The following is a 24,411-nucleotide window of genomic DNA, read 5'->3' as shown; positions in this document are numbered from 1 at the left end:
TATTCTAGAGATTCACCTCTTGCTTCTGCAATCTATTAATATTATAGCCACCTGGAAACATATCTACTCAAGTAAGTGAGACATTCTTTATATTATATTTTCTGATTCAGTAGGCATTAAATATTTAAAGTGGGATAACATATGCCTCAGTGCTTAGTGCCCTCTTTGGTACTCTGTTGACACTCAATAGTGATTCTCAAAAATAGAACTTATGGTTAGACATACAAGGAAACAGGCTTTTAAAAGTATGTGCAATGACACGAGGGCATGCTCAGATCATGGTTATATCTAAAACTCAGGATACTTACAAATGTATGCACAAGTACACACAATGTTGTAAAATGTATAAGAAAACCACTAGAAGGGAAAAAGGCAAAGTACCTATAGTATTTAACTCACAGTGGAGAAATTCTGCAGGATTTATATTTACCTATTATACTCAATATTTCTCACATTTTCTGAGTGCATTTCTTTATTGCCTTAATTATGAGAAAAATAAAGCCTTTTTAAAAATTATAACTTAGATGAAATTTGAGTTACCCAACTGGAAACAACGCAAGTTATTAACAAAGTTAGTAAAGTCATTAACAAAGTAAACATATACTTTATATATAAGTCAGGAGAGGGACAAATCAGTGTCAACTTGACAGATCACAGGTTTCGTTACATGAATGCAGCTTAGACTGGAGTGTGAGGGTTGGATGCAGCTTTGTTGGGTTCATGGAGGAGAAAACAATTCCCAGGAGTCTGGCTGAGTGTAGCTATAGCATGAATAAAGAATGAGAGGCTGGACTTTGTGAAGAATTCAACTTCACAAAGAGATTTCAACTCCAACCATCCATCCATCCATCCATCCATCCATCCATCCAGCCAACCATTCCCAGGTCACTGCTTATATGGAGCTTAAAGGGAAAGTCTGGCAATAGAGAAATAAAGTCAACAAAACAAATCAAACAATCTAAAGTTATATTAAGTGTCACAAAATATAGGGGAGTGGGCTTGTTTAGAGGCTGGAAAACATCTTTTCAGGGAACAGCAATTTAGATGGGGGTGGGGGTGAAGAACTTCTCTAGGTAGAAGGAATAGCATGTGCACAAGCCTAGAAGTAGGACTAAGTTTTGTTTCTCTGACAACCTGAAAAAGCTCAATGTGGAAGGAGTTTAGGGTTCAAGGAAGAAAGTGGCATTAAATCAGGCTGGGGAGGTAGGCAGGCTACTCATCCTGGGTTTCGTAAGAGTTTGAGTTTGAATGAAAATACACTGAGACATATGTCAGGATTGTAAGCAGAGGGGTGAGGACCTGTGTTGAGAAGTCAGCTCTAGAATGCACTGCTCAGGGCCAATGTTCTCCATGGCTATTTGACCATGAGGATTAAAAGTCATTGATTAAGGGGTCAAGGGCAGGGAGACATCATATGCAGGGCCAACCATGGTCATCATTCCCTTGATGCTGCTTCTGTAGCCCCTGTTTGAGAACATCAGCTTTCAAAGAGGATATAAATTTTATGGAGGACGGAGCCCCAAAACCAGGTTGACTTCTGGCTTCAGAAATGAAAGGGCCAGAAAATGAGATTTGAAGGTAGGCCCCATCTGGGATACAGAAAATTACCACTTAGCTTCCCTGCTCTTCTAAGGTATTGCATAAGAAGAAATTTCATCATATCATATTGTCAGGGGAAATTATTTTTTTAAAGATACAGATCAATGAAGTGTTCCAAAACAAACTACATATGTGGCAAGGAAGACATGCCTATGAGGTCAAATACAAAGGTCCACGACACATGATATACAAGCCCCTCATGATCTGGTCTGTTAGTATGTCCACCCTCATTTCTATCATGTGTGGCCTATATTTTAAAATGACAAAACATGCAGTTCTTGTCATATTATCACGCTCTCTGTCCACTAGGCATTTACAAAAATGTTCTCTCTGCCTTCTCATATAATCACCTGGCATCTAGCAGTCATCTCCTTTGTCAAGGCTCCAAAGGGCTTTTCCTCCACGATGTGTGACCTCACCTTCCAGCAAATTTCACCTGCTCCCACTGCAAGTTAGTTGGAAAAATAACAATGTTCTACTGTAGCTCATTTATTTATTACTCAAGTTATCTCCTGACTAAACCAAAGACTCCTTTAGTCCTGGAACAATGTATCTTTTGATATTTCTACCTTAGTTCCTGGAGCTCATCCTAGACAGCTATTCCATATTGGTTGAATGAATAGGTGAAGGGTGGGACACAGGAGGTTGTATTATATCCACATGATGGAAAGGTGTCTGGGTCAGAATATTGTGGGAAGCGGCCAAAAATTAGAGTTTTGAGAAAATAAATGATGGTTTTGTGATATACTATTTTAACAGTACTGCAAAATTATATGAGGCAGTCCTAGGTCTGCGCTTCCAAACCAGTGTGTACATTAGAAAAATGCATATTCCCAGGCTGTGCTCTACATCACCAAATCTGCATTTTATAAGCTCCTTATGCAGCCATCAGCCAGCCTAGTACAAAGTCACAGACCAGCACAAGGAACCAATGCCCTCCTCCCTGCCCCCAACCCCACCCCACAGTTCTATGTGTGTCTAGGAAGGTGACAGAGCATCTTCAACAGGAACTTCTTCATAATAACAATCTTCGTAACTGTAAGAGTACCCTCCCTCTCATAACTCAATGCTTTCCTGATTTTATCTTCCCAGCAAAGAGCTGAACTAAACTGGGTTTTGGAAAGGGGCCAGTTTCTGTCTGAACTGAGACCAGTTATGAAATATGACCAGCCTAAGGACACCCAGCCCTAAGCCACTGGTGTGATCATCACTCCCTTCAACAAGCATGAAATGTCAGCAAAGGGGCAAATGCTATCTCCAGCCCTATGAACATCAGGGGGATAGTAAGCACTGATCCAAGTGGAATTAACACCATTGAGATGGTGTCATTGGAAACTTTTCAAATAGTAATTAAATAAAACCTTTCTGGCTCAATAATCAGGAATCTAAACAGAGTCCAAAGATGAATGATAGGCCTGGTGTAGGTTTCAGAGAAGAGATTAAGAAGAGTTTTCTCCATGGGCTACAAATATTAATATTATTAATTTGTTTTCACAATGCAGAGCAAAAATATCAAAACCTGAACTTAAAGAGCTCAAATAAATGCTTCCTCTAGGGGTCTTCAGCTTGCCCTGCTATCCTCCCTAATTTTAACTGTTTCCATGGAAGGGGGATCCACTACAAAGGGCGGCCTAGGCAAATCAGTCATCAACAAAGAGGAATCTGAAAGGCAATTCTTGGGCTTGGCACTGCGGAGTGTGAGCGTGGGGTATGACATAACCACTGACCACCCCCAGGTCACATAAAATCAAACCTCACTGGACACAAAAAAGTGTTTGTCTATGAATTCATGGATGAGCCTGATAGATTAACACATGCTAGGATCAAAAGCCAACAAAATGAACAAACCCAACATCTCTGATTAAAAGTTGCTCTCTCCTTTGCAGGGACATGGATGGAGCTGGAAGCCATTATCCTCAGTAAACTAACACAGGAATAGAAAATCAAACACTACATGTTCTCACTTATAAGTGGGAGCTGAACAATGGACACAGGGAGGAAAACAACACACACTGGGGCCTGTCACGGTGGGTGGGGTGCGGGGAGGAGGGAGAGCATCAGGATAAATAGCTAATGCATGCTGGGCTTAATACCTAGGTGATGGGTTGATAGATGCAGCAAACCAGCATGGCACATGTTTACCTGTGTAACAAACCTGCGCATCCTGTACATGTATCCCAGAACTTAAAATAAAATAAAAGTTCCCTCAGTGGACTTTCATGGCTCAGTGGGCCTCTTCACCTTCTGTTCCTGGCAGCCGAGACTGCCAAGCGTCCATGAGCTGATGTCTGAGGAGGTCAAATGGTCTTGTCTACAAGTTAGCAATCTTTCTAATGTAATTATATATATATATATATATAAAGAATGATGATCTCACTAGGGCATGCTGTGGTAATCTGAAGGGTATCTGGAACCCAAAATGAACGTATTCAGAGCCTGAAGCAACCCGCCACTGACCTGCCTTAGGCCCTGCACAGCTACCAAGAGCTGAGTGTCTCACTGTCTTGCAGCCCAGCAGGGTTCTAGGCATACCAGCTGGCAAGTTTGGGTCTAGCCAGGTTTTGCCACTGCTGGGAGAAGCAGACACACCACTTAACTACGTGTGTGATCATGAGTTGGGACTTAACCTCTCAGAGCATTGTTTATCTTCATCAGCCCAGAGTGGATAATAATACTTAGCTCACATCACAGGGTGGCTGCCAGTGTGTGTGTGTGTGTGTGTGTGTGTGTGTGTGTGTATAATCTAGCACACAAGTAAATAGCTAATAAATATTACATTTATTCCATTAATATTATTTATAATACTTTGAATGTTTTTAAGCCTTAAGAGGTATGTTGGTGAGAGACTATTTCTATTTTCCAAATGGGGAGATATATACAGAGAGGTGAGTGACCTTCTCCAAATGACAGAGTAGATTAATTCCAATTTGAAGTAAATCCATGTCTCCCATCTCCTGGCACATCACTGATTTCTCCTAGGCCACTGTACCAAGTGTCTTTAAACCTTATGACAAGCAGCTCTTTCTGACAGGGCTCTCTTCTCTATTTGATACTGAATTCGTTCCAGTGTCCAAACTGCTGTCCAGTTCTCTGAGGTAGGTAGCTTTAGGAATCCAGTAACTTTTAAGCCACTACTTACAAAATCAGTGCAATACACCTGCCCCTTATGGCCTGAATGTGTTAATGTAGTTTATAAAGGGATCTACTTTGCAATCCAGCTTGGCACAGGACTTTAAAGTGTGATATAAGTCTAACATCTTTTCCTTCACTAGGGTATGATACTGATTAGCAAAACTAACCATAAAAAACTCAGTGTGGGAGAAGGAGAACGAAAGAGAGAGGAACAAAGAAATGAATAAAGGAAGTGAAAGAGAGAAAGCAAAAGAGAGGGAGGGAAAAAGGTAGGGAGGAAGGGAGGGAGGAAAGGAAGGAAGAAAAAAGAAAGGATGGGGGCCAGGTGTGGTGGCTCACGCCTGTAATCCCAGCACTTTGGGAGACCGAGGCGGGTGGGCCACCTGAGGTCAGGAATTCGAGAGCAGCCTGGCCAACATGGTGAAACCCTGGCTCTACTAAAAATACAAAAAAAGAAAGAAAAAAATTAGTCAGGCATCATGGCAGGCATCTGTAATCCCAGCTACTTGGGAGGCTGAGGCAGGAGAATCACTTGAACCTAGGAGGCAGAGATTGCAGTGAGCCAAGATCACACCATTGCTCTCCAGCCTGGGCGACAGAGTGAGACTCGGTCTCAAAAAGAAAAAAGAAGGAAAGGAGGGAGAAGAAGAGAAAGAGAGGAAAGGGCGGGGAGAGAGAACTGGAAGATGTAATAAATGCTATAAGAAATGTTATTAAGAATGACAGATGCAAAGTAAAATAGGGAATGAAAAGACAGAATCTTGAGCTAAAAGCCTACTAGAGATGTTGGTCTCCATTTTAGTTTTCCTCCCCTAGTCTTCAACTTAGAGAACATAAATTACCACCTTTGTCTATCTGAGGTAATGAGAACATGCCTCTCAGAGAAACCAAAGCCCTCCATGGACTTCTTCCCAGTCAATAAAATCAGTCTGAGAACAGCGCTTAAGACACATCTGTTCCACACTCCGCAGACATTCCAGCAGCTCAGAGTAAAAACTATAATCCTATAAAGAGGATATAAAATGAAGAATGAGACTCCCAAAATCAAATATTTTGTTACCTGCATTAACAAAGTGCAGACTGTGACCTTCTCAGTGGGGATTCAAGATCCTTTTAAAATCCAGATGAAGATGCAGGTGGTTATTTAAAATAAATTCCCATTTGGGCAATTAGATTTGATTTCCTAAAACACTTTCACTCTTAAGAAAACATCAGGATGGATAGACTGCATGGATGAAATCTTGTTTTTCTTCCCCAAAGCAGCATCAGTTCAAGAAGAGAGGAAAAACCAGACATTCTAAGATAGTTCAGTTGACTCAAGGTGGTATTTAGGAAAAGGTACTAAATATGCTCTCAGGAGACTCAAGTTCTCATCCTGGCTCTGTTATTAAATATGTTGCCTTGGGTGAGACATGCAGACATGAGCTTGGCTTCTAGCACCAACACTACCCATGTTTGGATAAATGACTTCACCTCTCTGGGTGGGCTTCAGTTACCTCATCAGTGAACAATGGGGACAATGATACCTTTTTCTGAGGGTGCAGACAAGGATTGTGGGGCATACTATATATAAAGGGTTGAACTCTGCTTGGCACACTATAAATGCTCAATATATGTGAGCTACCATCATCATTATTATTTCTTACAATTATAACCAGCCATTGTAAAACTCCTCTCTCACAAATACTCAACAAGGACTGAACTAACACCTTGTTAAACAAAATATAACAGACCTTGCCATAAAGGGAATTCCAGAGACGCCAGTCCCCAGCCAAGCCTCAGCAACTGTTCTCAGCTCCTGCCACAAGCAGCCAAGGTCAGCCAAGACTTCCCCTTTTAAACCCAACCCCACAGGGCAAGTTCCCAGGCCCCTCCAGGTCATTTTTCCTCTGGAAATAAGCCCTTGTGAGGAGATAACAATCTACACTCTTCCAGCAGGACTGTAGAGTGGGCAGTAAGGTCTTAAAGGTGCCTCCCACCCATCCTCCCTCCAGTATATGGGTGTGTTTCTAGGACCCTCGATGACAAGCATGCCATTGAGACAAAGAGAAAGGCCTGGGAGAAGATAGACATCTTGATGAGCAATGCAGTTTCTTGGCTCTGAGTCTTTATTGAAATTGGGCATAGTTTACCAGGGTTGGTTATTTCAAACCTCTGAACTGCTATAGATGAGAGTCTCAAACACTCCTCCCTTTCCTCATCACCTAAACATAATGACCACTGAGGTGTGCTGGAAGTAGGTCAACTTGGGGCACTCCCTTCAAAATGCAACCCACGAAGCAGAATACGTAACACATGGAAAGCACTGTCTTCACTTTCTTTATTATCTTTGGTTTAGCTCTAGACGGACAGACACAAGGTAGAAAAAACAGCAATGTGGAGGCAGCAGTAGCCCACGGCAGCATTAATCAGGGCAGAGCGGCTGCTCTGTTGTCTGAACTGGAGAATCAAAGCCAGCTACGTGCATTCTTCCCTCCCCAGAACTTCATGTTGACCATTTTAAAGATGTCATTATCAAAGGGCCTGACAAGTGATGTGGCCTGCCCTGGGTCACAGCGGATGGGGGAATGGACTGTGGGGAGCACCCTAATCCTAGCCCCCGATAATGGTCTCTTAATCTTCAACAGCGTTCCAGACACAGATAAGTACAAATAGATAACACGCCAGGAGCAAGAGAATGCGGAGGAGAGGGACAGCACTGGACAAGAGGAGCCCTAGAGCGATTCCATTCTCAACGAGAAAGGTCAGCTGGGTCTGTGTAGCTCAAACCTCAGTCATTTGTGCACTACCTGCGTGATATCTCACACAGCCTGCAATAAACTATGCTGTTATTTGCTTAATATTATCCTTATGTAAATGTATTTTTAAATAAAACACTATCTTAGTCTCTAAATTCTAAACTAGTATTACTTGCCAAAAATAAACAGTGAACCTAGGAATGAATATAATAAAAACATCACTAAGTTTTGTCTACATTCTGCTGCCTTCGAGAGGGCTCTAAAGGATGATCTTGGATCTGTTATTTTGTTAAAAAGGAAGATTATCACGGATCAGGGAGATGTTAATGAGAAACTAGTAGTAAACAGAGACTTTCTCCTTGATCTACTCAGAAGATTTGAAAAAGAACTAGAAAGGGGACAAAATTTGTCATTATGCGATTCCTTCCACAACCCCCTAAAATGATTTCGTGAAACAGCTGGAACCATCTCTGCTATTGAAGTTTAGGCCCATATGTGTCCACATGGGCCTGTGAGAAGCAAGAGCAGGACCCAAAGTAGAGTGATGGGGACCACCCACATCAGGCAGTACAACAGAAGGATGACATTACTGGGGACCATGCTCTGGGTCCAAAGCTTGGGTGGATGGGGAAAGAGGCAGGGTGGGGTAGGGTCAGGTGTAGGAACAAAGATGCCTTATCAGAAAACAAGAAACCAGATCTGGGTAAGTGAAGACATATGGCAAATCTTTAACTGGGCTTTTGGTTGGAAAAAATAGAAAGGTTCCTGCCTGGGAAGAAAACCAGCCTAATAGCAGTTTTTGAAGCTACCCCCAGAACTGTAGGTAGCAACTGAGGGAGTCCAGAAGCCAGGGCTACATTAGCATCTCTGTCATGAAGTTATTCTGTGATTTTAGGCAACTAACTTGATGCTTCTTTGTGCCTCAGCTTCTTCAGTTGAGTGAAGGTAAATCTTTCTAAAAAGGCCCATTTATATATTTGTAAAGTATAGATAATAATGCTTACCTCACAGGGCTACTGTGAGAGTTAAAGACATGATGCAGGGTTGGGTACTCACAAAAGACTCCTGGCCGGGCACAGTGGCTCACGCCTGTAATCCCAGCACTCTGGGTGGCCAAGGCGGGCGGATCACAAGGTCAGGAGATCGAGACCATCCTGGCCAACATGGTGAAACCCCGTCTCTACTAAAAATACAAAAATTAACTGGGCGTGGTGGCGTCCCTATAATCCCAGCTGCTCAGGAGGCTGAGGCAGGAGAATTGCTTGAACCAGGGAGTCAGAGGTTGCAGTAAGCCGAGATTGCACCACTGCACTCCAGCCTGGTGACAGAGCAAAACTCCATCTCAAAAAAAAAAAAAGACTCTTAAGTGGTAGGTATTACACATATTACTACTGCTCCTAGTTCCATGCTACAACTTCTATTTTACTGCTCTTGTAATATCGATGTACTGTTAAAATCAAATCCAAATTACAGTGCAAATACAAGGCAGCTATTACCATTTTATATAAGCTGCTTGAGAAATCTGTTGCTCGGGACCAGAGTATAAAGTCCAGTACGGATTAAAGCCAAGTCAGTGCTTTAGAGAGCTAATTCATGCCCCTCTTTGGTCTGGACTTATATGATAGTTTTGTGTTTTATTACTTGTTTGTTTTGCTTTGCATTCTTCCTTTTTAGGTCTCAAATATATGTGCCATGGGTGGAAGCTCTCTTACATATGCAGACTAGAGAAGTGACATCCAGCTTCATTCAAACATGATCTCTTGTCCCTTGAGCCCCTGGGCCTGTGCAAAAGCCAAATACCTATTCCATCAGGAAGAAGTGCCTAAAATTCAACCTAAGTCTTTATTCTAAGGGCAAACGAGTTTAATAATTCATTCCTGAAACATATGCTTGTGTAACTACTAGCCATGAAGTTGAATACAGAAGGTGAATAGAGAAGTAAAGATAAAACAGTAAGAAAAGTAAGCCAGGATCACAAATAGTAATGTGACCTAAAAAGACGAAGGGTAAAACTATAGAAAGACAGTAAAATGATCAGTGGTTGCCACTTGGGGTGGGGGGTAGGGGAACAGGGAGGGGATGAACCGGTGAGTAAGTGGAGCACTGAAGTGGCTCAGGGCAGTGAAACTGTCCTAGATGATACTGTAATGATGGACCCATGACATTTTGCATTTGTTAAGACCGGTAGAACTACTCAACAATGAGTGAGTTCTAATGTAAACTGGACTTTCTTCAATGTATCAATATTGGTTCATCTATTGTAGCAAGCATACCATACCAATGTAAGGTGTTAATAAGAGAGGAAACTTGGGGGTGAGGAGGGAGTGAGAAAGAGTCTATGGGAGCTCTCTGTACTTTGTGCACAATTTTTCTGTAAGCCTAAAACTTCTCTAAAAAACAAAGTCTATTAATTAAGAAAGGTCGGGGGAAGAGAGAGAGAGGAGAGAGGCGGCAGAAAAATCTTTCGTCTGGCAGAGATTAAAGGATCCACAGAGGCCTTGCCTGAGTGAATCTAAATAGCTGATTTGTACACGTGGGTGTGGCCAATGGCAATTATGCTCACAGCGTGTTACAATAATTCATAATTACCATTTACTGAAAACTTCTTATTTGCTGAAAACAGGTAGAAGCTTTAAGTACATCTTGTTCAATCAATCTTCAAGTGCTATGAATTATATGCTGCTCTCATCCCCATTGCACTGATGGAGACATGGAAGCTTAGGGAGGTTAGCTCATGGTCCAACATCACACAACCAATCATTGGGAGAACCAATGGTACTGATGCAAGAAATGCATTTCCATAAGAAATTATGGAGTTAGGCACCCTCTTTCCTCCAAAGCTTAAGATACTGGAATAAGGGATGCAAACGGCTGCCAACTAGGAAGTTTGACCTTTACTGTGTAGTAGCCCTAGAAGGATCTTCAAAAAATAAGTAAAATAGTCAATCATAAGGTCAAAAAATCAAGCTGACAGAGGCCCATGTTGGAGATAAAGGAAGGAAAAACAGAAACAGCAAGTGGCAGGGGGAAAAAAACAAAACAAAATAAGAAAAGACCTTTAGCATGCAGGGTGCCAGCAGGAAACAGATAAAATTATTAAGAAGTTATTAAGGAGAATTTAACAAAGAAATTACTTAACAAAGTGTGGGCAGTGCTTAGGGCAAATAAATGGATATGCAGCATCCAGGGCCTACCAGCAGCAAGGAGCCATTGCCAAGGCCAGAAGAGGGAAAGGGGAGGGAGTGGTTATTGGAAGTGGAGACTAGCTGTATGGAGAGGGCTGCCTGGCAGGAGCCGTAACCTTCAGCAGAGACATGCAGCTGCCCCACAATGACCTAGTGACAGGAAGGAATCAGGGGAAAATACCCTGACTTCATTGTTCACTCTCCCTCTAATCTCCTATTGGTGCCCTAAGAGCTAAATGCAACCAGAAGCCCAAGGGCAAAGAAACCAACTAATGCACACCATACACGGAGTATGGAGCAGGGTAGACAAAGGTGGGGAGGATATCTGGGGATGCAAGCAGGAAATACCCAGCCCAGGCCCTGAATAGCCAACAATGGGACGTGATTTAATAAACTACGATATCACCACAAATATGGATTACGATTATTATGGCCACCTTTAAATCTATATCACGAACTGAAGAAATATCTAAAATAAGTAAGTTGTGGAGCAATATGCAAAATATGATCTAGTTCTTGTCAAAGCAAACAAAAAATGCTGTATGTAAATATGTTTATTATATTTTTGTGTGAGCTGATCTGGAAGAAAGTTCTGGAAGGATGCACATCATATTATTAACATTGCATGTTGTAGAAGGAAAGGATGCAGAGAGAGGTTGTAGGGTTCCTTTTAAACTTTTTCTTCTCTCTCCTCTATTTATTTACATTATTTCTCTAGTTGCATATGCGTAATGTACTTTATAACTTTTAAAAGGAACTTAATAAAGAAAATTATAAAAAGGTAAAAGAATGTGGTAATTGCTGTGGTCCAGTGTGACAGGAAGAATATGTATTAGAAAATGCAATGGCATACTGCAGAAGAAAGTGTCAATCAACTAAGTAACTGAAGAGGAAGGGAAAGTGACGCAGACGCAGACGGGCCAAACCAGACTGAGTTTTAAAGCAGCATGTCTAGGGAGGACCCATTAATAGACACAGGAAACAGAAAAAGCACTAACAAAATTGAAGTGTAAGACTAAGAATAATTTTGAGGTACTGGTCAACCGTACAGCCAGCAGGTCACTGAAATGGTGGCCTGGGATTTAAGAGAATGGTCAGGTGTTAGTGGACGGGCTTCAGTTAATGCCATGCTGAAAATGGCTGTGCCAACTGAAAGGCAGAAAAGAAGGGTGGAAAGATTCCCAGAATGGGAGTCGGGAGCCACGGATTCCAGTCAAAGTTCTGTGATCCCCTTCGCCTTTCCAAGTGGCTGTGCCGTTAATGGTGTCCAGCTCCCTCTTAAGAAGCAGCTCTCTCCTTTCATCTTTTCTGACTGACAGCTGGCTTTGACAGGGCCTTTACAATGACAGAGACGTCGAGTGAATTCCCACCCTATTGCTTCTCAGAAACAAGAAACCTTTTCACTAAATCTGAAAGCCTGCCAAAATGCAACTCCCAGAGGAGGAATGCGGGCTCAGGCCTTGGAATGTGTGAGAAGCACCTTCAAATGACAGGCAATAGCTCCCCATCTATTTGTGGAGGCCACAGGGATTATTCTTCAAGTCTGACATTGTACTTTTAAAGCTGGTGGGAGCTTCTTGGGGATTGTGGTCATAAGCACACAACCACTGGCTTATGCAACTTCCTAAAACTGTCCGTGGTGGGCAAGTCTAACAGAACACTTAGCTGCGGTGCTCTAGTCACACCAGGCGGCCATGAAAAGGGCCCCATGGAGAGTGTGGAAGGAAGGAATTGTCTCAAAGACCACAGATGTCTTCCAGTTTGCTCTGCCTTATAGTCTAGACCTCAAAGATTAGGTCTATCATACAGGAGTGCAAAGAGGGTCCTCATCGTTAAAGCAGTCCAAGAACTCAAGTGATGAATCAGTGCCAGTTAGCCTGATGGAATGGTGGGAAAGGGAAGGGCTTTGGAGTCCTGACTGTAAAGCGAGGAAAATAATATCTTTTTCAAAGGAGTGCTGTGAGGATGAAGCCCAGATTCTCAATAAATGTGAGTTCCTTTAGAAGCTGGAATCTCCCTAAATCTTCTCAGGTCAAAGCCTTCCACCTGGTGCCTACCTTCCCTCTCCCTTATCCCTGAAGAGTAACTTGACTTTTCATTTCTTTTTAGGTTGGTTTGATTCATACCACATATCTTAACTACCTTTCTACAACAACCCAAACACACCTCCTATAAAAGAATATGGGTAAGGAAAGAAAGGGAAGAGTTCACTTTTTTTTTCTGGTTCCTTCTTGACAAAGCAGACAATGGTGATGACTGATTTTCTTGGTTACAGGCTTCCATCTGTCTGTCTAAAAACTTATACACCCGCAACTCTGCTTTCATTGGATAGACAGGTGGTTATTAAAGCAGAGGCTATTTTTGATTCTTTGGCCCTGAACTTCTTCAAGTTGTTTTGATAGATAAAACTGCAGATGCTCTGAGAACAAGGACTTCAAGAGGTCAGGCAGACCTTGAGTGAAACAAACACTTGAACTAAATACAAATGAGACACCACTTAAAAATTATCAGAACTCCAAAATCAGAGACAAGTGGGTAGTTAATCCTAGAACAAAAGGTTTCTTCGCCTTCAATGAAGATCTAAGGCTTTACTCATACTAGGCACCTCCTGGAATGCATTCAAGACTGCTTACTATTGGCAAAGACCATGTTAACATTATGGGAATACATTCTCTGTGCTTAAAACCTCCAAGACTTCATCCCTTACCTGCAAAGCCATAAAGCTGCCCACTTCTCTTCCCAATGATCACTATTTAACATTCTATGAGTCTAACAACAGGTGAATAATCTTCTTTTGGAATAGTCTACTCTTTTGTGATGTGTCTCTGCTCAGAAATGTTTCAGACTGAAGTTTACAGTAACATGTTTTATGTCTATCAAAGCAAGATGTATGTTGTAACATGTATTAAATTTTGCCCAAAAAATAGCAAACAAGTTATCATCTTTGTCAGTCATCTCAGACACAGCCAGTTTTCACCTAGGTGTTACCACTCTTCCCCTGTTGCCCCAAGTCTTCATCTTTCATTTATCATTCCATTCATTCAGGGGTAGACTGAGCTAGGTTTTGGTGATACAGTGGGGTATGACACAGAGTCCCTAGGATCATGGAGCAGATAGACTAACAGCCTTTTGATAACCCTGTTTCCTTGACACCTGTTCTCTCCAAACCACTTAACCCAGGGAAAGAAACATTAGTCTAAATTAATTCATTCATTCCTTCATCTAATATTTGTAAATGCCTCCTGTTCACAGTACTATTGATACAATAGTGAACAAAATAAAATAAGGCACTGCAGTGGCTGAAAGTGCAAAGAATAAGTAAGTTACTAAATAAGTAGCATAATTTCAACAGTGATAAGTGAAATTTAGAAAAAGGATAAGGGGACGGTGGAGGCTGGGAAGAGTCTGGGACATTTGGTTACATTTTCAAAGAAGGCATGTCTAAGGAGCTGTCTCCTGAACAGACGTGAATGATCTGAGTCCTAGGGAGAAAAAAAAAACAAGTACAGAAGCTTTGAGCTGGACATGAAAGTATCATAATGGGAGGATGGCTGATGCTGAGTCAGTGACAGTCAGTGGCAGGACTGGAGACCAGAGAAGCAGGCAGGGCCACCCCACATGGGACCTCAAGAGCCATGGTCTGGGTTTTAGTTGAAGTGTAATAGGAGATATTTGAGCAGGGGAGTGACTTGGTTTGATTTACATTTTTAAAGGACCACCTGGTTATCATGAATAGAGAACAAATTTAGGGGCAGGCAAAGTGGAACCACAGAGAAAAGTTAGAAGAGTTCTTGGAGTAAGATGACAGAGGCTTGAGTGAGGGTGATGACAGTGATGAAAAATGGTGAGAAGTGGTTGGCTTAATATTCTACTCTAAAGGTAGAACCAACAAATATGCACAGCTAATATACAGTTAGCTGGGACTTGATCCCAGTATCTGTTGAAAATGATGCCTGTCCACCTCTCACCTTGACTGTGTCATTACTAAATATACAAGTAAATTTAACCTATATATTTCAGGATTGATAGACTTCACAACTTTAAAACAGTGAGGAGGCAGCTTCAACAGAGCCATCTGCATTCAATATTTAAAGTGCTTCATAGTTCCCATATTATAACATCTGGGTTGGCCAGGCACAGTGGCTCACGCCTGTAATCCCAGCACTTTGGGAGGCCGAGGCACGCAGATCACGAGGTCAGGAGATCGAGGCCATCCTGGCTAACACTGTGAAACCCCGTCTCTACTAAAAATACAAAAAAATTAGCCAGGCATGGTGGCGGGCGCCTGTAGTCCCAGCTACTCGGGAGGCTGAGGCTGGAGAATGGCATGAATCTGGGAGGTGGAGCTTGCAGTGAGCCTAGATCACGCCACTACACTCCAGCCTGGGCGACAGAGTGAGACTCCATCTCAAAAATAAAAACAAAAAACATAACATCTGGGTTTACCAGCAGCTCAGGTTATTTTGATTATTCTTTTGGACTGATTGCATATTTAATCTAATCTAATTATCTAATCATGGAAAATATGTCTTTGTAAAACTCTGACATAGACAGCTTCCAAGTCTCCTCATGTTATAGATTTATGGATCTGGTTTCCTGCTTTAGCAAATGCAACCTAGTGACAGTTGTCGATTCTCTCTGATGGATCAGATTTCTTCACGGCCTACGGCACATCACTATGAACATTAATTCTTCATTATGTGTAGCTGTTCATTTAGACGTGAAAGTGTAAGCCACAGGGAAGACTGTATTGAGATCTAATTACACTATCTTTTTAAATTTCCCCAATCTCTGTTTTTATCCTAAAATCAAGGGCCAAATATTTACTATCTAATCAATTAAGTGGATTCCGGGTCACTGAGACTTGAGTACATTTTTTTATTTCCCCTAACATTAAATAACTTGATAAGCAATGTTTCCTAAACAGCTTACATTAACCTTCTTAAAAGGAGATAGAACAGTACAGTAAGTGAAGGTTTTCAAGGCTGACAAGAGGTGAATTTGGACTTAGTTCTGCCAGTTAGTTAATAATGATGTAACCTGAGATAAATTAACTTTCTGAGCTTCAATTTCCTCATTTGTAAAGTGGGTTAACAATAACTATGATCTTAGCATGGTAATAGAATTGAATGAAATGCCACATACACAATTATGATTGAAAATCAGTTAGCATGGGCTCTGACCTGCCATAATTTCTTATAAATTTTATTTGAGGCTCCCTTTTCTGCTCTCTGAGAACTTCTCAAGTTTTAAGTTTTTAATTTTTTCATTCTTTGTTCTTCACTTTCTCCCTTTATGACTCTGCTAGGGCTGCCATAACAAAGTACCACAGGATGATGGTTTTAACAACAGAAACTTATTTTCCCAAAGTTATGAATGCTAGAAGTCTGAGATCAAGGTGTCAGCAGGCTTGGTTTCTTCTGAATCCTCTCTCCTTGGTATGTAGATCAAACTCCCCTAATCCTTGTGTCCTCACATGGTCTTCCCTCTGTGCGTGTCTGTGTCCTAATCTGTTCTTCTTATAAAACTCCCCAGTCAGAGTGGATTAGAGCCCATCCTAATGACCTCATTTAACTTAATTACCTCTCTGAAGACCCTGCCTCCAATACAGTCACGTTGTAAGGTACTGAGGGTTAAGACTTCAATTACTGGGTAGGGGACATAATTCACTCTCCCCCTCACTCTCTGCCTTCCTCAACAAAATTATGAGAAAAGCACTATAACTTCTCATAACAAAAGTTATGAGAAGAGCAAGGAAAAATGAGTCCTATGCCTCATACTTTTTTAAACCTATTTTACTGTATGACCTTGGCAAATTATTTTCCCTTTTTGATCCACATTTTCTCAATCATTCAAATGAAGGGGTTGGAATAACAGGTCCCCTTTCTCTTCCTGCCCCTAGCCAAGGAAGGCTAAGTTTTTTCCCACGATTTCTCATAGCAAAAAGGGTTCTGAGATAGAGCATGCAATGAAGTAAGTGAAATGAAAAGGAAACAAACAAAACATACCTTCTTTGTGGAATAAACCCAGGATGAAGTCCCTAGAAGTAGAAGATTATATTCAATTGCCTTAAAACCTTCTAAGTTGTCTAAGGCCCTTTCTCTCTATAAGGCCATAATTTAAACCAATTTAATTGGATAAACCAAAAACCCCACTATGAATTTATCAATATCCTCAAACAAAGTAATCTCATCAAGATTTGAGGCACAGATTCGCTTTGCGGGAAAAAGTGCATGATTTCAAATAAAGGTCTCCTTGAAAGAATTAAGTGGAAAAAAGTTTTAAAAACAAACACACATACACACAGAAAATGTAAAATTAAAACCAGCTTCCAAGCTTATAGGTTGAGCCAGTAAGGAGTGGGGAAGAACTGGCCATGTTTCCTCTCCAGCTGCGTAGCTTCAGGTCCCAAGACACAGTGTACCTCTACAAATGTCAACAGCCTCAGCAAGACAGGGAGGAAGGCAAAGGTGGCGGTGAGAAAATAAATGTGCTCATTGAAGAGTGGGAGGAAATGAGAGAAAGCAGAGTTTTCCATGTAAAATGGCACAACTAATGAAGGAATGAGTGGTGACAAGAATATAGGGCTAAGAATAAAGACACTGGGATTTCAATCTGTAGTCTGATACTCGCGAGCTGAGTAACTTCGGGCAGGTTACTCAACCTCTCATCCTGAGGCAGTTTTTAGTTTGGCTTCAACTAAAAAACAACCAACAATAAATCTGTCATTTCATTTTTGTTGTTAATGCAAAGATCTCAGAAAAAATCAGAACAATGCAAACAAAATGAGATTCATTTAACTAGATTTTCCAAGGAATGTAATAATATATAGCTATTAAAAATTAAGTTATGGAAGGATATTTAAAACATGGAAAGATGTCGTAATATATTGTGCAATGAAAAGTAAGGCATAAAACAGCACAAACAATATGTGGAATCATTTTAATAAATGGCACATATAGTCAAAAGAAAAAATCTAGATAGGTGTACTGAAAGTTTACAGTGGTTCTTGCTGAGTAATTTCATGATAGCTTATTTTTATTGTCCTTATTGTTTGTGCTTTTGGTAAATTATCCTACAACAAGCATACTTATTTTGTAATGGAAAAAAAGCCTTAGTTAATTTTAAAATCCTTGTGTCCCACAGTAAAACAGATAGTAGCAAAAACACTAATTAGGTGGGTACCACTTGGGTCTTAGTTTTATTATTCATAAGATGGGGCATTAGACTTAAAAAAAAATCTTGACCCAGCAATCCCATTACTGGGTATATAGCCAAAGAAATATAAATCATCCTACTGTAAAGACACATGCACACGTATGTTTATTGCAGCCCTATTTACAATAGCAAAGACATAGAACCAATCCAAATAATAGACTGGATAAAGAAAATGTGGTACATATACACCATGCAGCCATAAAAAGGAATGAGATAAAGAAAATGTGGTACCATACTATGCAGCCATAAAAAGGAATGAGATCATGTCCTTTGCAGGGACATGGATGAAGATAGAAGCCATCATTCTCAGCAAGCTAACACAGGAACAGAAAACCAAACACCGCATGTTCTCACTTATAAGTGAGAGTTGAACAGTGAGAACACATGGACACAGAGATGGGAACAACACACACCAGGGCCTGTTGGGGGTTGGGGGGGTGATGGGAGGGAACTTAGAGGATGGGTCAATAGGTGCAGCCAACCACCATGGCACATGTATACCTATGTAACAAACCTGCACGTTCTGCACGTGTATCCCTTTTTTTTTTTTTAAGGAGAGATAAAGAAAAAAGTTATCTCCATGGAGACTCTGAAAGTATGAATTTTACAGAGCCATAGTAAGTCAAACCTCAAAAGAATCTTACTTAAGATTTATTTAAGAGAATGGGGCATGCAGTGTGGAGTATGAAATGAGAAGGTGGCATTTAAATTCACATTAGGAAGAATCCCTAATTGATATTTTTGCTAATTCAATGCAAAGATGCTGAGAGTGGTGGGAATCTCCCTGGCAAGTTGTTTGTGTAAGTACAACAGTGTGGAGCAGCTTTGGACATGCCAGAAACAAAGCCGCTCTTAACAGGAGGGCTAGAGGGCTTCCTGATGCCAAGCAGTGCTAAGGAGTCCATCCCCCTTGCAGAAGAGGGGCACCAACTGTTTTCCATGTCCCCCATAACCTACACCACTCATACCTTATAGGCAACAGGTGCAGAGAAGGACTTACCCCTGGACTTGAAGTAAGTGAACTCCAATTGGAATCAAAGTCTTGTGACTCCAGAGGTGGGAGACAGATAAATTATTATCCCTCCAGAGGGATAATTTAAGGTAGCACCATACTGTGGGGTTAAGAATGGGGGTTCTAAGTCACATAAACTTAAGTTTGAATTTTGGTTCCATCATTTAAGCCTTGTGTGATATTAGGCAAATTACTTAATCTCTCTAAATTTCCTCATCAATAAAATGGAAAGAAAGACCTGGTTAAAAATCTATCTACCTAATTAAGTTGTTTTGAGAATTAAGTGAGATAATGAATGAAAAGCACTTTACACAGGGTACAATAAATGTGAATTACTCTTATTATTAAACTAACTTTTCCCAGAGCTTATGGTCAATAAATATCTTCTATGCAATAAAAAATAGCAAAATGCTTTTATCATACCTGATTATATTATATATGACACTCTTACAACACATATAGTTCTTCAAACACTTTCTAATCAAAGGTTTTTGGTTCCATGAATATACTTTGATTCTCCCATTTTGTCCTCCCTTTATAAGGCTCTAGTAATTACCATTACACATAAACCTATTGAAACCATAAACTCTCTGGTTTGTACCCAGAGATAAGCTTGGTAAATTCTGTGTTAACTAGCCCCACCCCTCAAACCAAAGAATTACATTTAGAATAAAAACTAGTAATAAGAATAGCTCCAAATGTAGCTCAGAGAAAGCTGACAGGTGCAGTGGGGTAAGAGACTAAAAATCTTTTGAAAGAACACACAGAAACAAAACCATTCCATGTAAATGTCCAGCTCTAATAGGGAAACAAAAAGAACTATGAGCTGCTTCTTAACCAATACTTCCAAAATACCAAGTTTGCTTTACAAATGCAGATTGGTCTATCTAGTTGCTGCTAATAACTCTAATGACTTTGTAGTTTATGTGCAAAGGCAGAAAGAGACCTCAATTAAGATCTATGTTGTATTCTGGTTCAAAGAGTCATGGTGACAGTTTCCTCTATATGAAAGAGGACATAAAGGTCTGTATTAATTCTTTTAAATTATTTGCAGTAAGAGAAATGATGTCTTTGTTGCAGACAAGAAGTATCCAGGTAGGCCCCTGAAACAAGCTCAGAATGAGCCCAGATGCAGAATCTGGAAGAAAGAGAGGACTGGAGGCCAGACAAGAAAGAAGACCAAGTGATGGATGGACTTTCTGGCACATGTGCCCAGGTCAGGCCCTGGATTACAATGACTTGCTTGTTCTGCTAAAGAGTTGTCATGTTTCTCTTGGCCCAGTGATCCTATGCCTTAGAGTCTGGCCTTATTTAGAAGTTAATATTCTAGAAAGTTGTCAAAGGGAAGATTATGTACAAGAACAAACTGGTACACTTTCAGGTGATCTTCTCTCTTGAAATCATTCCTGCAGGTAAGTGTTAAATATACCCACTCATTCAGCAAATACAGAGGGCCTAATATGTGACAACCAAAGATTAAGTGCTGGAGATTCAGTAGTAACAAAACAAAAACCACCCCTATCGTCATGGCATGTACATGGCATGGTTGGGCCTTTGGGGGTAGATTATTTCCATTGGATGGCAGCCATCACATTTAAAATATTAGCAAGAGCAGCTGAAAAAAGAGCTTGGTGAGAAGATACAGACTCCGAGTTGTTTTTGGTTTGTTTTCTTGTTTGTTTGGCCAGTCTAGATTTTGGGCAATTATCGCCTTCATGCTCTTATCAATAGTAGCCTTATCCTAAAGAAAGACTGTATGTGACAGCAAATGAATCATGATATCACTTTAATAATGCTCATCTGAATTAATACTAATGCTCTGCTAGGCAGAGGATCTCAGTCATCATTATTCCATTTCTCCTCTGCACAAAATCTATTAATTAAGTCTACTCCCTGAATGAGAAAAAGACTGGGATTTTAAGTGTAAAAAGCAACCAAAGCCCCTTATATCCAACACAGATGTTGGCTGGTCCCTCTGAGTTTCAGCCAACAATGGTCGCTCTCATTCACTTTCTCCCTACTCTCTTTTCCCTCACAGGAAGGCCTTAGAACTCCTCTCTGTGAATTTGGAACAAAGTGAGGAGGGGCTGGCTCACAGGGTCATTTGCACTGGCAGGGACCTCAAGGATCATCTGGTTCAATGCCCTCATTTTACTGCTGCAAAATCTGAGAGGGATAATAAGGGTTTGCCCAAAGTGACAAGTAAATTAGAGGCAAGGGCAGGCCTGAACCACAGTGTGCTGATACTCCCTCCAGGGTTCGCTTCCTTATTCCGCATCCAAGAACAAGATGACTCTTTCGCTCTTCTAGTCCAAGGAACTCTTCTATTAAAAAATAAAATCTCATTTTACCCTTAAAATCTCATTGTCCAGCACTTCCAGAGAAAAGAAATAGTAATTAGACCATGAGAAATGTTGTCCTTGAATTCCAGATGTTCCAAATAGGTTCCTGGACCATTCTACTGTAGAGCTTCCCCATCTAGCTTAAAGTGCTGGGTGTGTCCTGTAAATGTTTCTCCGCGTGACTGAAGGGAAACAGACAGCCTGGCTATGTCTGGGAAGAAGACAGTGATAGAGAGTGAGAAAGGGCCTTAGACCCAGATCTGCTCTGAAGCAAGGCAGAAAAATAGCATCTGCTTTTCCACCCTGTACTCATACATACTCCTGGGCAAAAGCCAGAAGCTAACTCAGACAGCTGGCAGAAGCAATGCATGAACTACTGTCAAGAGGACACACAACTCACTTGTTGTTCCAATAGTAATGTGATAGGGTTGGCCAGACCATCCCTAATCCTTCCACCCTGTGAACACTCACCCACATTTAGGAGCTAACAGGTGTGGACAGCTGGAGAGAATGGCTAATGGCAGGAGGAGGTAGTCACCTGTGCCTATGGAACTATTGCTTTCTTGCCTATGAAAGTAATTCACCTTTGCAGGGATCAATCCCAGGATCTGGCTTTTTCAGCTGTGTGACTTTAGCCAAATTACTTAGTTTCTCTGAGCCTCCCTCCAGAATGCAAAATGATGGTTAGTAACGGTAGCTATAAGAGTTGCTGTGAGTTAAATGAGATAATCCATGTAGCTTTTACTAAGACAGTTAACAATAATAGCTCCACCGTGCTTACTCCCATATTTCTTACCACTGAGTTCCCTACAATCTAATTAACAGAAGAAAGTTCCTCAAGAAAAGTAGTTTTTATACTGGGCTTCATGTAGGGACTGGAACCAAAAGAAGAGGCCAAATTGAGAGGCTCATTCTATTCCACCAAACTAGCTTTGGCTTTTTTTGAGGGGTGGGAGGATACCTATGTTTCATATATTGAAATAGGCATATGTTGATGAAAGAGGGACTTCACAGCAAAAGGAGTCTGAAAATACAGGAGTCTATTTCTCTGGGTTTTCCAAGGTCTTTCTTATTTGTTTCTCATTTGCCTAGAGAAAGTGGGAGAAAAGGCAAAGTTGAGCATTGATTTGAGGAGGGAGTAACCAGGGAGCAGTTCACCTCTCCTATTAACATCCACCACAGACAGGGCATGGTGGCTCACGCCTGTAGTCCTAGCACTTTGGGAGGCTGAGGCGGGTGGATCACCTGAGGTCGGGAGTTCAAGACCAGCCTGACCAACATGGAGAAACCCCGTCTCTACCAAAAATACAAAATTAGCTGGGCGTGGTGGCACATGTCTGTAATCCCAGCTACTCAGGAGGCAGAGGTTGCCCTGAGCTGAGATCGCGCCACTGCACTCCAGCCTGGGCAACAAGAGCAAAACTCCATCTCAAAAAACAAAAAACAAACAAACAAACAAAAAAATCCATCACAAGAGGTAATGACATATTCAAATTTCCTGTCTCCTTCTGATTAGATGCACTGATTTCATCAAAGGATGAGAACATTTACACCCTAGAGACCCATTCCTACTAGTGTAAACATTTTGCCGTTTTTCAAATGTAATAAGCAAACACAAATGGCCCTACAAAATATGTCAATAGGTAAAGAACAGAGGGCCCATTAGGACAGAAGTTGTTTTTTTCTTTTGGTTGTTGTTCTTTTCAAATTTAGTTTTATTTTTTTCCAGCTGAAGAAAAAAGAGCAGACAAGCCACTAAAAAACAAGTTATGAAGAAACAGCTGAAAGGATCTTCATAACCTGTGTCACTCTAGGCTAGAAGCTGATCAGGACTAAAAATGATACAGAGTTCAACTAATTTAGGAAAATGCCCTCTATTCAGGTTAAGGGAGAGTCTCTGTATCAAAAGTTCAAAGGCGGTCTAATGGCCTGTATCGGACTGTCAGAGATGACAAGCATAAAATTTTTAGGAACACTGTAACGTAACTAAACAACAACAAAAATGTTTTTATATAACACTGTTTATTTTTGTTTTGGAAAACTCTTATTTTTACAAAATCATTTCCTAAGTAGTCTCTTTCTAAACCAGACCATTGTCAAGTCTTCTTTTATTAATTTCCACATTCCAAAGTAGTTGAGATTTTATAAATATAAATCAGCATCTGCTCTCTTGAACACATCCAGAGTTCACAGACCACTTTCATGACCACTGTTTGAGCCTCTTAGTAGCTCAGTGCAATAAGCAGGAAGGCTTTTTATTTACAAACTGAGGGTCTTGACACATAGACTTGAATTCTCTCAGGAAATCTATTTCTTCAGAATTCCTCCCAATGCCCAGCTGGCTTGGTCACAGCTACTAATGTTCAGGGCTCTTTGTATACCTGAGGCCTTCTCCTAGTATTTGAGGAAAATGAATAACCTGGCTAAGAATCAGCACATACCTGCTCAAAATTTAAAGCAACAAATGAACACTTTAGGCAGGGCCTGGGCTGAGACTTCCATGATCAGACATCTAAGATGCTTTCCATTCCTAAGTGTTTGCTATTTTTCTTCTGTCTTTGACTCTGGAATTTCCCTTTCAAGATGCCTTGTACAGAGACAGCTGGTTTTCTGTGACTCCTCTTCTTTTGGTTTCCTCAACTCTAGTTTTCCATCTCCTAATACTTTCCTCTCATTCTTAAATGACACCCATTGAAGCAAGAGGAATGCGCAGATCCAAAGGTGGGATTGCATTTGTCCCTTCCTCTAGTTCTAGTCTAGTTCTAGGCCCCCAGCAGTTAACCCCAGTTAACTGCTGCAGAGATCTGGGTGTTACTCCAGTTCATAAGGTCCCTTCACTTCTCCAAAAAAGAAAATAAATTCCAGTGGCACCTACTACACTCACAATAACACCCTTTCAAGGGAGATCACAGAGCTCTGACTATACAACCTAGACTGAACTTTGCAAGTTGTATTCCTAACTGGGGATATGTCTTCCAGCAATTCCCAAATATCACACACACAACCAAACTTTCAATGCAAAAGAAATGCATTATCAGCAAGACAATGTTTACAGAAATCCAATTAGTAGTTGCAAAAGACCAGTTCTCTGTCATTTGTCTCCTAGAGGGAATTCTGGAGCTGTTTCCACAATCAACATCTCAGCTGCACGTGCCTCCAAGAGGCAGCTGCTGCACCATGGCAGC

The 24,411-nt window shown here is 41.0% G+C and overlaps 1 protein-coding gene across 5 annotated transcripts in view; it reads right to left on the bottom strand.

Moving 5' to 3' along the window:
• Window positions 1–24,411, bottom strand: part of DPYSL3 (dihydropyrimidinase like 3) — a 114,448-nt gene that overhangs the window by 34,020 nt on the left and 56,017 nt on the right. The window lies entirely within an intron of this gene.

This window comes from Symphalangus syndactylus, chromosome 7, assembly GCF_028878055.3.
Source record: "Symphalangus syndactylus isolate Jambi chromosome 7, NHGRI_mSymSyn1-v2.1_pri, whole genome shotgun sequence".
In the NCBI taxonomy this organism is placed as follows: Eukaryota; Metazoa; Chordata; class Mammalia; order Primates; family Hylobatidae; genus Symphalangus; species Symphalangus syndactylus.
Note: the sequence above shows the minus strand (reverse complement) of the source record. Positions and strands in the feature narration are given on the sequence as shown.